The following is a 14,147-nucleotide window of genomic DNA, read 5'->3' as shown; positions in this document are numbered from 1 at the left end:
ATTTTATTTAAAAATAATAAATTTCATTTCATAATGTTAAACTTTGCATAAAATTTTAAAAAAAATAGTCAAAGGGAAACTAATAGCAAGTCAATGAAAAATTGAATATGTTATATCTATAATAAATGATTTTAATGTTGTTGTCTTGACATTTATGAATAATGAAAAGAAAGCAATAAAGTGGGTTCCCTCCAAATAATTTCCTTGATCGCGTATTTGAGCCGAGTGCATTAATGTTATGTAACAGCACTATCGGCACATATGGTAATAACGGCTTCAAGGCACTCTAATAAAATTGAAAATTAGGAATTAATGAGTTTATTGAAGTTTACTTGGAACTACTCTACTTTAATCAAGTTATATTAACCTAGTACCACCCTACGTTAATCAAGTTATATTTAACTACAAAATGTAGGGTTAAAATTTAGATGAGATCCATTGCATTAACATTGATATTATCAATAATACTTGAAAATGTTTCTTTTGATTAGAGTGTCTCAGGATGCAAATGTTGGAAGGCGGTCAAGGGATGTGATTTCCTCCATTCACTCTTCTCAATATTGTTATGATGCTTTCTATTCGTTGTGATGTTTTTTATCTATCTTTTTTCTTCTGATCGGTAGCAAGATAACTATATGATGATGGATTTCCATGTAGGCCTTCATGCCCTTCTGAAGTTATGTTTAACCCTAGTTATCGGGTTTATAGTCGGCTCAATAGTGCTATTGGTAATTCCACAGTTTATTACTATGTCTTTGGGACTAAAAAGTGTTTATTTCGTCGTTGGTCTCATTTCCCCAGTGAAAAATCACTGACTAGAAAAAACTATATATATATATATATATATATATACAACTTGTTTGTTTTATTAATCAAAGACTCGGTAGCTTTCAAAAAAAACAATACTTAAAATGTTTCTCTGATAGTGCTTAAAAATAAATAAATTCTAAAATTTATTTCAAAATTTATAAATTATGAATGAAATAAAATTTTAGATTGATATTAAAAAAATAATTACAAAATATATTTATATTATAATTTTAATTTAAAAATAATTAATATAATATTTTATTTTATTTTCGAATAAAATAACTTTCTATATTGTTTTCTTTACTAAAATTATATTTTCGTTGACAAATTTAAATATAAAATTTATTATCCTTATAATAAATGAAGAAGTTTATTATTTGAACTTTTTTTAAGCCAACATCATTAGGATCCTATTATGTAATTTTTTGTTAGATTTCAATATTCCATTACTGAAATTGTATTTTTGAATGCATAAATGGATTCAATATCTTTAAAAAATATTGTTACACATGGATTATGCAATCTTAACATCTAATATATGTAATTCCAACAAATTTTCTAAATTTTTTGTTGCATTTTGATGAAGTGGAGGTATCCACCAATCTCTTAATGACCAAATTTTTGGGGTGATTAGACAACCCTATGCAATTCAAGGACAAGAATATTATGAGGAAATCGCTTCATCTCTAAGTTCCTCTAATAAATAACAATGTTTTTCGATTCTAACCTCTAATTATGTTTACATTTGAGCAATGGAAAGAAAGGATTTCCTACCTCTCTAAAGAGGCTTTAAGTCCTTATCTTCTACCAACCCTGATTTCCTACCTCTCTAAAGAGTCTTTAAGTCCTTATCTTCTACCAACCCTACACCCTTATCAATACCTCCCACAAATTTCAGGGTCCCTTTGGATTTCAAGTGCAAATTATATTTAGAACCTTTGGAAATTTAGGAACCATTTTGGGAAATATATTATGCAAAAGGAATGACAAGAGGATTTCTAGGATTAGGGAAAGTAGAAACATTAAAAGCTTGGTTTTATAAAGTCATTCATAGGAATAAGAGTTGAGGGTCAGGGAGTCGAGATCCCAAAGAGACTAGTGAGGAAGTCTTGACCTAAGACATTGCCTTTTGTGTGTGTGTGTCGGGGTGGGCGGGGTCACCCATCTTCTCTTAAATATTTTCCACTTAAATTAAGGCTAATTTTTTGTTTAATATTAATGTCATTTTCTTCTACATTAAGGATGGAAAAGACTAAATTGGAGCCTCGTCGAATCTAATTCCTTTGCAAACCTATCTTTTCCTTTTAAGGGGAGAGAATAATAATTCGAAAAGTGAAAATAAGAGTTACATTGACCACATTTGAATGGAATCATTCCATACTCCAAATTCTGATAGTAATTAGAATTCCTTATCATAACAATTATTCCTAAGTTGTCACCTTCCATAACATTTGTTTTCTTGCTAGACCTCTTCCAACGAAAGGTTTGTTTTCGAAGCCCCATCCTCCTTCATCCTTTCATTGAAATATAAGCATGCACTTGACTAATGGAATCCCTTCATATTGTTTATTCCTCAATCAAAGGAACATAAAAACTTTTTTTTCGTTGTGGTCTCTAAAACCCATTTAGGTATATATTTATGCCAAAGTATTCCAAATAAGTTAAATGGCCTTTAGGACTAATTACACTATTGATTCTCATGTCAATTTGTTCCACCGGTAATTCTTGATATTTGTTCACATACCCGTTAGGTTTTAGAGAATACCTCATGTACCTAAAGCTATAATTAAAACCTATGCATCTAAATGGAAAAGTTGAAGCCCTCTACCTCATCATTTAACATATAAAATATATGATAGATTTCATGATATTTACCTCCATGCATTTTGTTCCACTATACAAAGTTTTAAGTTCTTTTAATTTTCTAACTCTCCAATAGATCCTTTAAGAAACATAAAACATCAATCACAAACAATAACTAGGTTAAGGATATATCTTTTCCAACTTTTGCCCCTATTATTTCTCATGCTCTTGTAGCCTCGAAAATTGATTTGTTTAACACTTAAATGATCATGAGAAACAATTAAATTAAAAAAGGGCATCCTTGCCTTAAGCCTCGGAAGGAGAGAAAAACCTTGATGTTGACCCATTTACTAAAACAACAAAAGGTGCTAAAGACAACCACCCCATTACCCATTTCACAACAAATGGGCTGAATCCAATGTTTAGTAGGATCAATAAAAAAATACATCCAATTGGAACTATCATAAGATTTTGACATATCTAACTTCAATGTTATTGTTGGATTTTTTTTTAAACGAAACAAGTAGTAATTTTATATTAATAAAAGTCTAGTTTTAGGGCCAGTACCCTTACATCAAAACTATTACGCCTTGAGTCATCAACAAAAGGGATATCTTCAAATGAGTAAACAAAATGTTTATTGTCACCATTATATGCATACTCCTCAAACCAAAAATATGTCACCCATATATTTTACAAAAAGAGCCTAGCAAAAAACAAAACTTACACGCTACCATAAATGGGTTTTACATTAAGTCTGCTTGGGGTAGCTCAATTGGCAATGGTCGTGGATATGAAGTCTCACCAAACCAGAAGTCTCGGGTTCAAATCTTGTGCTATCCCCCCCAATAAGGGTGAGAAGTTGGACATGATGAAGATGTAGTCCTACCAAGCTTACAAAAAAAATGGGGTTTACATTACAAAAAACAAACTAATATCCGTTAGTATACGAATTGAATTCAAGACCAGGATGAATTTTCACTATAGGCCACATTCGAAATCCTCCATGCCACGAGCTCTACAACCCCTTCTATGCCCAGCATGAGCACCAACAACAACACCTCTTCAGCAGCCCTTCACACATTAGAAGAATCGAAGACTGCCACCCACTCAATAAGCTGTCAGACCTCAGGATTTATCCTGGTCAACGAGGAATCCATGGAAGTGTTATGCTCTAGAATTTTTTCCTCCACAAAGGACTAGAAAGAGCATTTTTTATTCTCTATTAAGTCCTCCAGTTTATTGGTGGTGGAGACCAAGGCTTGTATGGAGTCTGTAAGTTTGTCTATTTGCTCTGAGGCCTTGATGGTCTCATGGAGACTATCATCTTTATCTAGCCTAGCTATGAAACCGAGTGTGAAGAGAAAAATAAAATGCCTTCCAGCCCAAAAAGGGTCGAGGACAGAGAGAACCATGACACCACTATCAATAACACTCATTTTCCTAATCCATGCAACATATGCCTGAAAATGCAGATAGGAGTGCCAACGAAATCCATAGAGCCATATATAATTATACCTGCAATTGAAACGCGAGCCCTGCAAAGGCCAAAGATCTTCCATCATGGTAAAAATCACAACAGGACAGAGGTGAAGTGACCTTATGCTCATGTTGGACATTAGAGATAAAACCACCCTGCTTTGATATGAAGGATTCGCCATGGCCAGAGGAGAGAGATTTAAATTTGTTTCAGAAATATGTAATACAAAATGACAGTAGAGAGTGAGTGACGGGAGCCACATGTTCACCTTATACAAACACTTGGTCTTAGGTTTATTAAAGGCTTGGACCCGACCCTACCTTCGGGAGCCTTCTGCCAGTTCATTGATATTTGAAGCCTAAGAAGATGCATCCTTGGACTGGCTCTCTGCATTCCTTATAATACAATGATTACTCTTCATTTATGGAACTGGGTAGAAATATGATTTTTCATTTATTTCAAGGATCCCTTGGGACAATGAGGATCCTCTTCTTTCCATTGCATTAGCACTTGAATTTAGATTTCAAAGAATATGGAAAAATTTAACTTTGCCAAATTTTTACAATGTGACCTGTATCTTGAGAATTAAGGGAGAAGAGGAGAAGTTAATAGATCTCTTTTCTTTAGTAAATTTCCTTCTAACTAATAGAGAATCCCTGAAAATAGTAATTTGATTGATTCCTCTATCTGAGGCTAGCTCCAATCCCTTCGAAATAGTAAGAAACTCGGTGTGATTGTTCGAGGAGTTTCCAATCCCCCACGCATATTGCAAAACCATTTGTTCTTGGGTCTATAATAACTCCTCCCCCTCTAGCCTCCCCTAGATTTCCTTTAGAAGAGATGTCAAAAAATATTTGGAAGCTATTGATTTACTATATCTAGTTCTTGAAATCCTCTTGATTTAGACAGACAGAGAGAGTCCTGCAAATATCAGGACGAGATATCAACTTTGCAGGAGATTGATAGATGATATTTTCTTATTCACTCATGTTCCTTTAGATTCAAATTATTTATCTCAGTTCGATCAAAGCCTAAGGTGGAGATGGGCTTAGAGAGCATTTCCTTTGCTTTCCTCACCACATGCTGAGGAATATTCATTCCTAAAAATGAGTTTGTTTCGAACAATATTCCAGATCAACCAACATAGAAATTTTGGTAAGTTCATCCAAATTCTTATTTGCACTAAGGAAGATCTATAATCTCGCCTTCTAATTCACCAATATATCCCCCAAGAACAAGGGATGGAAAGGGAGTGGATAATAGGGCCGAATGAAAATTTCCATGTTTCTATTGCAAAGGTGCAATGCCAAAATAGGTGGGGAATGGTTTCTTCGTTATCACAACATAAAACACATCTTGAAGGACCATCTATATTTCTTTATTTGAGATTTTCAAAGGTAAGAATCTTTCCATGAGCGACCAACAAAAGGAATTAACTTTTGGGATTTTATTAACATTCCATATTTTGGACCACACGTTTTTGCTGGGAGGATGGGGAATACTGTTTTCCAAGTGATCATATCCTAACTTGATTGTATACACCTTTTGATTATTGGAGGACCAAATATAATGATCCATTAAATATACTAAGACGGGGGCCACGCCTTTCAGCAAGTGAATTAGCTTGTCCCATTGACCTTCAAGATGAGGAGGGAGAACCAGGTTGTACCATCCCAGCCTGTGACCCTGATCATCCCAATTTGAAATGTTGTTTAGTTTTCAAAGACCATTATCCTTCATCCACTGAGCTAGACCCGTAAGAGATTCCATCCTTCCAAGAGGGCTCTGATGAGAGAAGTTGTCCTTCTATATATTGATCGATGCCCCATTCTGTGCCCTCCAATTGAGGTTCTTAACAATGATTAGGTAAGATTCTTTGCACAACGTCTAGATTTTGATTTGGAACCTTCCCATTTGATGTCTTTTATCCTCATTAGCTGAATTCTTTTGAGGTATTTTCTAATAAAGGCGGCCTTCCACCAATCCATGGAGTCTAAGATAAGCCTCCATATTATTTTTGCCCCAAACACCAAGTTCATATAGAGTGGACCCATGATGGCTAGACCACCATTTTTTCTGGGTAATCAAACTATGTTCCACTAGACCAGGTGGACCTTATTTTCGTTATTTTGCCCCCCTGCCATAGAAATATTCTAATAAACATACTCATTTGCATTATAACTTAGGTGCAAGCATGCTGGAGCAAAGATACAGAGGAGGGGAGGACAAAACTTATTTAACAAGGTGTTGTGCTTTTCAAATGAATTTTGATTGATGTCATTTTGTCGACATTTTTGTCATATTCTAGTATTCTTATAGCTCTATTGCTCCTATTACCCTCACGATTCTTTCAGAAGTCTCTTTTGTCAGAGTTTGGTCCATTTTGAAAACCTATGTCTAGAACTCCTTGACATAATTTTTCTATTATGCTTACCCTTTTGCCATTTTTCCAACTAAAATAAGTCTTACATTCATTTCATCACCTTAACAATTCGATGAACTCTTTCTTTATGTTGTCCAATCTTAATATGACTTGGTCTCTACGTAACATATCCATAATAATTTGGAAATTGTATAAATATATATATGTGTTTAAAAACTTAAAAAATAAAAAAAATAAAAATAAAAATAAAAAAATTATAATGTATAAATATGTAAATATATTATTAATAAACATCCATAGTTTTTTATTTATTTATAATATATACCATGTAAACCATTGTAATTATATATTTATAGCTATATGCTTTGTATTATATCCAGGATATTTTGTATTTAGTGTGCATTAGAACTAAAACAACATACACAAAAATAAAAATAAACAACAAACTTATCGACATTAAAAAAAACCATAAACCTAAAACAATTAAATCTAAAACCTACTTAGATCTCTAAGTACATCAAGGCACGTTGCATTGAAAAAATTATCATCACATATCGTATTTCATTATTTCCAACTACAATGGTCGGAGAACACACCTCTCACACCTTCGTGTTTTTAACAAATCTTTTTTGCATTGCAACCTCATTAAATATTTCGTGATCTAATTTTGGCTCAGCGCTCTGTAGGTTGTTGCGCAACACTCAAGGATATTCCCTAGCGCTCTCTCCAAGTTCAACGATCGGTAGAAAATCACACTTTACTTGCATTCTAAAGGAAAGAAGAAAGAAAGAAAAGAAGAAATTATTTTAATGTTTATGAGGTTTACGATAGTTTATGGTACAGATTACTTTGCCATCTAATTTTTGTATTCAACATTTTTCTTGTTAAGCCTCATAATAAACACTCCCAGCTTTTTGACAAATCTATCGCTGAATAAATTATCCCAAGAGCTAGCTGGCATAATCTCTACATAACTTTCCTTGTTGTCTTTGAAGGCCTCACATTCTAAAATGAAATGTTTTTTCTTTCCACTTTTCCGAAATAGCAAAAAATACATACTTTTTTTCCCACGCTTCTTTTGGACTTTTACAGTGCCCTGTTTCACAATGGAGTTAATGAGAATTAGTCCTTAACCGAGCAATAATAATTTTGGCTCTCCAATAAATATTGACCTCTATGTACGCTTTTTGTTTATGATTATGAGTGGGATTAAAGTCTTCAATATAGTACTTTTTCTTTCCCCCTAGCTCCTTATCCCAAGTACGCTTGTGGAACTTATCCATAACAAAAAAAAAATTGCTTTACTGTTTGTGGGACACATGTTCAATAAAATACCCCATTTACTAAACAATTTGTTATTTTACCGCATCCAAGTCTTCTTTATTTTGCACAATATATCATTAAAGACAACATTAGGCCATCTACCCTCTTCCATTTCCTCTATTTTTTTAAATACCTTATGACTTGCACCATAGCAATTGCTTCAATAGGAGCAGCCCCTATTTCACTTAACAAGATAGCATAAGGAATTGCACTTTTCATTTGTATACAAAAGAAGCCTTATAACAAACTTGCCCAAACGGATACTGTCACCCCCTTGTGAATTTAGCCACTCTTCAAACTTGTCGATATATAAACCAAAAAGGGTAGGAGACAATTCGCAACCTTGCTTGACCCCAATATCACTTCTAAAACTTTCAGAAATGTCTGTCGAAGTTCTAATTTTTACTTTCACCTCTTCATAGAGCCTATGCACAACTACTCACAAATGCCCAGTAATCCCAAGTTCCTTGATTTTGTGCCAAATCTTATCTCTAGGCACTGTGTCAAAGGCTTTTCTAAAATTAGCAAAGCAACAAAAATCTTCTCCCTTTTTCTCCCAAACTTTTTCAATGATGTGCCTTAAAGTTATACCATGATCAACTATGGAATTTTTAGGTCTAAAACTTGCTTGCCCTTTAGCACTTTTATCTATTTCTTCCGGCCACTTTTTGATTTAATTTTCTAGCATGCTTCCAAATAACTTTTGCAAACAAGGGGTTTATCAATATGATCATATAATTGGAGGGAGTATTGACGTCACCACTCTTGAAAAGAGGTATTTCCAGACTAGTTGCCCAATCTGTGGGGAACCCCTGTTATATGATGATGTTGAAATTTTTTGTAATGTGAGGTGCAAAAAACTTTTAGCCCCACTTTAGATACTCTGCCTGGAGTTCAGCTAATTCTTTTTCTTTTCCAACACCCAACTTCTTGATACCCATATCTACCCCTTACACCATGAAGAATTTAGTATCAGTGTTGACCAAGGGAGGAGGGTCAACCCTAGGATCATGCTCATAAAGTTGTCTTGCATAGTCAAACCATTTTGAAGTTGTAATATTATTTTCAATTTGCATCTTTCTCGATTAGAGCTCTTTCCAAAATAATTTGGGGTTATTTTTCTCAAGGAATATTATTTCTTACCTCATTAAAACCATGAAATCAAACTCTTTCTTTCTTAATATATGCTTGTAAGTTTTGAGATTTATGTTATCCTCGTTTGACTCTTTCCACATTCTCCTTTCCTTTTTGCATTTCTCGTCAAACCAAGCATTAACCAAAAAGCAATTTGTTTCAGACTTCTTGATTTTTTCTCTTTTTCACTATGCAAGTGCGCTTTGAATTAAATGTGTTAACTCGTGACTATGAAGACAATGGATCGGAATTGTCTCCTTCTCAAAGAGCCTCTCTAGCGTTATTTTAAAGGTATTACAATTTTCTAGAGTCAATAAAAATTTTCCCTTCGGGAAATTTTGTTGAATACACTGAATTTTTTACCCTACATGTTTCTTTCCAGTCCAAGAGAAACTTAAATAAATTAGCTTGTGATCCAATTTAAATCCCAAAGTTGTTCTCCAATCAAAACTTCCTTCATTTTCTCACACTAACCATGTGAGCAAATTACATAATCTACTACAGTTGCTCCATTGTCAGTAGTGCAAGTTAAATTACCAGACTTTTCCCATCTATTCAAACCACTACAAATGACTAAATCAAAAGCCCCACATAGAGTAAGAAATTATTCACCAAATAGGTTGCAGCCCTTGTCCTTTGAAATTATTTCCCACTAATGATTGCTCTCTTTTGTAAGCCAGATAGGGTCGCAATCTTATTTACAACAAAGAATGCTAGCTTGCTCACTTGTAGTCTTAGCATTGAAATCACCCACTATAAGGACTTCACCTAGCTGATAATATGTTGCAATATCTACTTTTAAGGCTACAAAGGGATCTTTGGGGTTGAGCCCTTTACTTTTGAAGTTTTTAAAACTTGCGACGCAAAATAGCATGATGCAATTCTAATGTGATTTCCATTTTCTAGTATTTTAAACCAAATAAATTGTTTATTTGAGTCTTCTTTTTCTGACTGAATGAAATGACATTCTTTTTCCCTCATGAATACCATGATACCCGCATGTCTTTTGACATTCCCTATTGCCTTGTTCCACACTGCCATCTTCCAATATCCTTCAAACAAATGTGTCTTGCACCCTTCATGCTCATGTGTTTTGTCATGCGGAAAGAGTCAATTTTGCAAACAAAACCGACCTCCCTAGAAACTAAGGCGTTTCTAGTGATAAACAAAACAATCAAGCACTATCTTTCCCTAAATATGCATTTAAAATAAGAGCAACCAGGTGTTTAAGGCTTACCTTTAGTCCAACGCTGTTTGTAGCGGCCAAGCCTCTTGGATCCAGATGAGCTCCTCTCCTTGAAGCCTGCATATACAAACAAGCAAACGATTACATAGCACCTGAATAACTCATATAATAAAACATATTCATCATAAAGACCAAGGAGTTTATGAAACAAATTATATATAACAACTTGTTGAGAAAAATGAACTTAATTGTATTAATTGGAAACAAAGAAACCTTACAACCAATGCCTTGGTGTTGTGCAGGTCCCTCCCAGGGTCCAGCAAGAGTTCTCCTCTACTTTGATCAGCTCACCCACTTCCAAATGAAGCTAAGAAAGGAATGTGATCTCTCCTCTCAAGCTCTATAAGGGAGTCCTAATTTCAGCAGCATCTACCCTTAGGAATGTTCAGCTTTCAACCTCCCTTGCCTCTGGCCCAATGCCTGTATTTATAATGCTTTGGAGGAAGTTAAACAGGTCCACCATCAATGGGATAAGCCCCTCTTTCAAAGGGATAGCTCCCCTCTTCATGGGATAAGTTCCTCTTTCATTGGGATGCATGAACCATCTGGAGGCGCTCAATCCACGTCAAACCATCTTCTAGAATGCTCTAGAATCGACCGCAAGTAAGTTTTTTGAAGTAAAACTTGCGCCTTTTGACTTTTATAGGGGTACGCACCCACCCCTTTATGGACAGAGCGTACAAGTACGCAGGTATTATGTACTTGACGTGCGTGCCCGCAGGTAAGAGTAAGAGAAAGTGCGGAACCAGAGTTATATTGATGTTTTAAAGGCTTTCTCTCTTTTTTGGAGTTTGACATGAGGAGCAGAGGTATAAGACTTGCCAAGGAGGACAGTATGGTTATTGATGGAACCATACTGACTGCAAATAGTCATGGTGACAAATTTTAGTGTAACAGATTGCCCCCTAAAGTGCGAGGTCTGTAGTAGATCAGGGTTTTATATCATCTAAGAAGGGTGAAGCACTTTATCATTTCGAGGATTATCTTGTGGAGAGCCCAGTTGGAACCTACAAATATTCAACACAAAATACATATATGAGATCATATCATCGCTGAGGTAGGCATTCCCATACTCAGATCAAAAACTTAACTAACAAACTAACTACTGCTCTGATATAGGAATGATTTCGCAATACATCATAATCATAGACATATGTAGACACAGTATGGACACAACCATCTGTTTATAATTAGTCTACTGTATAATGAATACAAAACTCCTCGCAGCCTGGATGGCGGAAACTAGATCCAGGGTCTTCATTTCTGCTTCCCGAAATAGTACGATTCTATCCATGCGAATAAATGAGTTGATGTCGAACATGGTAGAAACCACTTGATTACCAGTCAATGATGTAAACTGTTAACAAGTGTGAGAGAGACCACCAGTGATGTCAATGGCTCTCAAAGTACCCAGTACAATCCATGAGATGTGAATGAATGTGTTGATGTCGAACATGTCACAGAATCCCTTGATCGAAGGTCATTGATGTAACCTGTCATCAAAGGCGAGAAACCTGCCATTGAGGCATGCAGATCCCAAGGTACTGATGATTTCTAGATCATCTTTCTAGATAATGAACTGAAGTCGATAGAAAGCGATCCGTTGCAGGCAAGCCCACAACACGAAATCATAAATCAAGTTGAAGAAATGTAGCTGTAAGGACTGACTCAGGGATGGTCAAGATGGATGACAGATATTTTGCAGATGAATGGTTTATTTGCAAGACTCCTCTTGAACACATAACGACACTACAGATGGTTTGGTAACAATTGTCCCAAAGTTAATACCCGGAAACCGGCTGAAGACTTTCAATGTGGTTTGATCAACTATTAGGCAAAGGATTTCCCAACCCAGGTGAATGAAAAGTGTCGTGTTCAAGAGTGGTGATAAGGTTTTTCGGAGACAAAGTATAACAAATGGGCTCATTTTCCTCTCTTTTCCCCCACCATTTCTGGCAAGTACCTCTTTATTTTTTACAAGCTTGAGGAGGATAACATTTGCTTGATTATAAGCTCATCCTTCAGATGAGTCCAACTTAGTTTAGATTCAAACCCTAAGAAGGAGTGGTCTGTTCATGTTTGTAATCGAACAGGTCCTTTACTGTGAAATTTTAACGAGTCCAGTATAGGAGAAACTTAGCGTTTTTCAATTTTAGAGAGTCTGAAAAACTTAAGAAGACTCCAGGGTTTACCTTTTTCGTAAATTTGTGTCTCCCAAGCCCGAAAAAGTATAAAATAATACTTGAGAGAACCGCTTGATCTTTACGACCAAGGAGTACTTTCATGATTAGTGTCTCTGATCTGAAAAGTAGAAAGCGATCAAGGACACGTCGTTTTATTTCCAATATCGAATTTGAAATGACAAAAATCCGGCAATCTTTTCATGTTTTTACGGTCAGAAAAGGGATATAAGAGGACCATCTTTTTAATTCCGTTTTAACGAGCTAAAAAGAAAACTCGGAAATCTTTTCACATTTTAGGAGTCAGAAAAGAGCTTAAAGATGACTCTGATGTCTTTGTTTGTAAAAAATGACAATTTTCCCTGAAAATCCTTTATCCTGCACAAAAACCAACACATTACTCATACCTGTTAAAGATAGATAAAAATACTTTGAAAAATACCTTTTCATGGTGAAAAATAAACAAATTTACCATTTATTTACCCAAAAAACCTATAAAAAGGGCTTTTACCAATTCATTTTTACCATTTTACTATTTGAGGAGAGAAAAAGGGCTTTTGGCAAGAAACGTCCCGTGGACATTGGGAGAATCCGACCGTCGAAATCGAACGTCGTCTCTTCCAGGTAATCTACAACATCCTCCTCTTCAATTTCATCTGTTTAGAATTCTTTTTTAGGCCCCAGATTTCATTTTTGGGAGGTTTTATGGTTTCAAAAACCGCCTCTCGGGGTACGCAGGCACCACACTAGGGACCCGCGTACCCCGACTTTTTCTCAGTTGGAAAAATGTCAGGGGCACGCACCCTGCCTTCAGGGACCCTGCGTACCGACGCTCGGTTCCTAAAGGCGGGGTACGTACCCCGCGCAACGAGTTTTTAAAACCTAAATTCTCCAAAATGGACCAAAATTTTTTGATTTTATGGAATCTAATGGATGTTTTATGGTATGTAGATTGTTCACCATGCTTGATTGGCGCGAGAGAGAGCACGAAGATGTTGATTTGGCCGCCATTAATCATCAACTGTCAATTGATGCTTTGAAGGCATGCGGCCTTTATAAATATTGGGCCATACCTGGCATGAGGGCCCAAGTGAGCTTTCTAGAGTGGTTGGTAGAAAGATGGAACGTTCAAGACCAGTGTTTTTATATTGGAGGGCATCAGCTTGAGATGGAGCCGGCAGATATCTACTTTCTCACTGGTTTGCCCAAGAGAGGCGAACACTTGACTCTGTTCGGGACTAGGCCAGGTGGCCAGTCTATCGCTAGTCTCCGACTAGAGTGGTGTAACACTCAGTCTCAGGAGAAGGGGATAGAGATCAAAACTATATCCTGTCCTGAACTTATGGTGATTGCCTTTACAGTTACCAGACTTTGCGGGGCTGTCGCTTTACACATTGCCACTGGATCCCAGATGCGGATGGCAATTGATTGCTATCGAGGTACCATTTTCAACTGGTGTGATGCTGTGTTGGCCAATGTAAAAGGCCAACTGACTAGAGCCAAAAACGGACAGCTAAAGACCTTTGGTTATGGGGCTTTAGTTGTGAGTTTTGGCTTAGAGAGGGTTCCGATGCTGATCCCATAGCAGCTCACTGTTGAGGTCGGGCTTCCTCGAGAGCCCAAATTGATGCGATGGGTTGCGGTTATGGCCTGTCATCCTGATGAGGGGACGGAGGCTGTCCGATTTACTCCGGAGTACTTTCACTGGTTAGAAAACCAGGCCTTTTCTATACAGGATTTTCCTTATGCCGGAGTTGATTTTCGTGGAGATCCGGACATGGTTCTTCC

The sequence above is a fragment of the Pinus tabuliformis genome, chromosome 7 (genome assembly GCF_031772625.1).
Source record: "Pinus tabuliformis cultivar Carrire ecotype Pingquan chromosome 7, CPIR1, whole genome shotgun sequence".
Taxonomy (NCBI): Eukaryota; Viridiplantae; Streptophyta; class Pinopsida; order Pinales; family Pinaceae; genus Pinus; species Pinus tabuliformis.
This window is presented reverse-complemented; position numbering follows the sequence as displayed.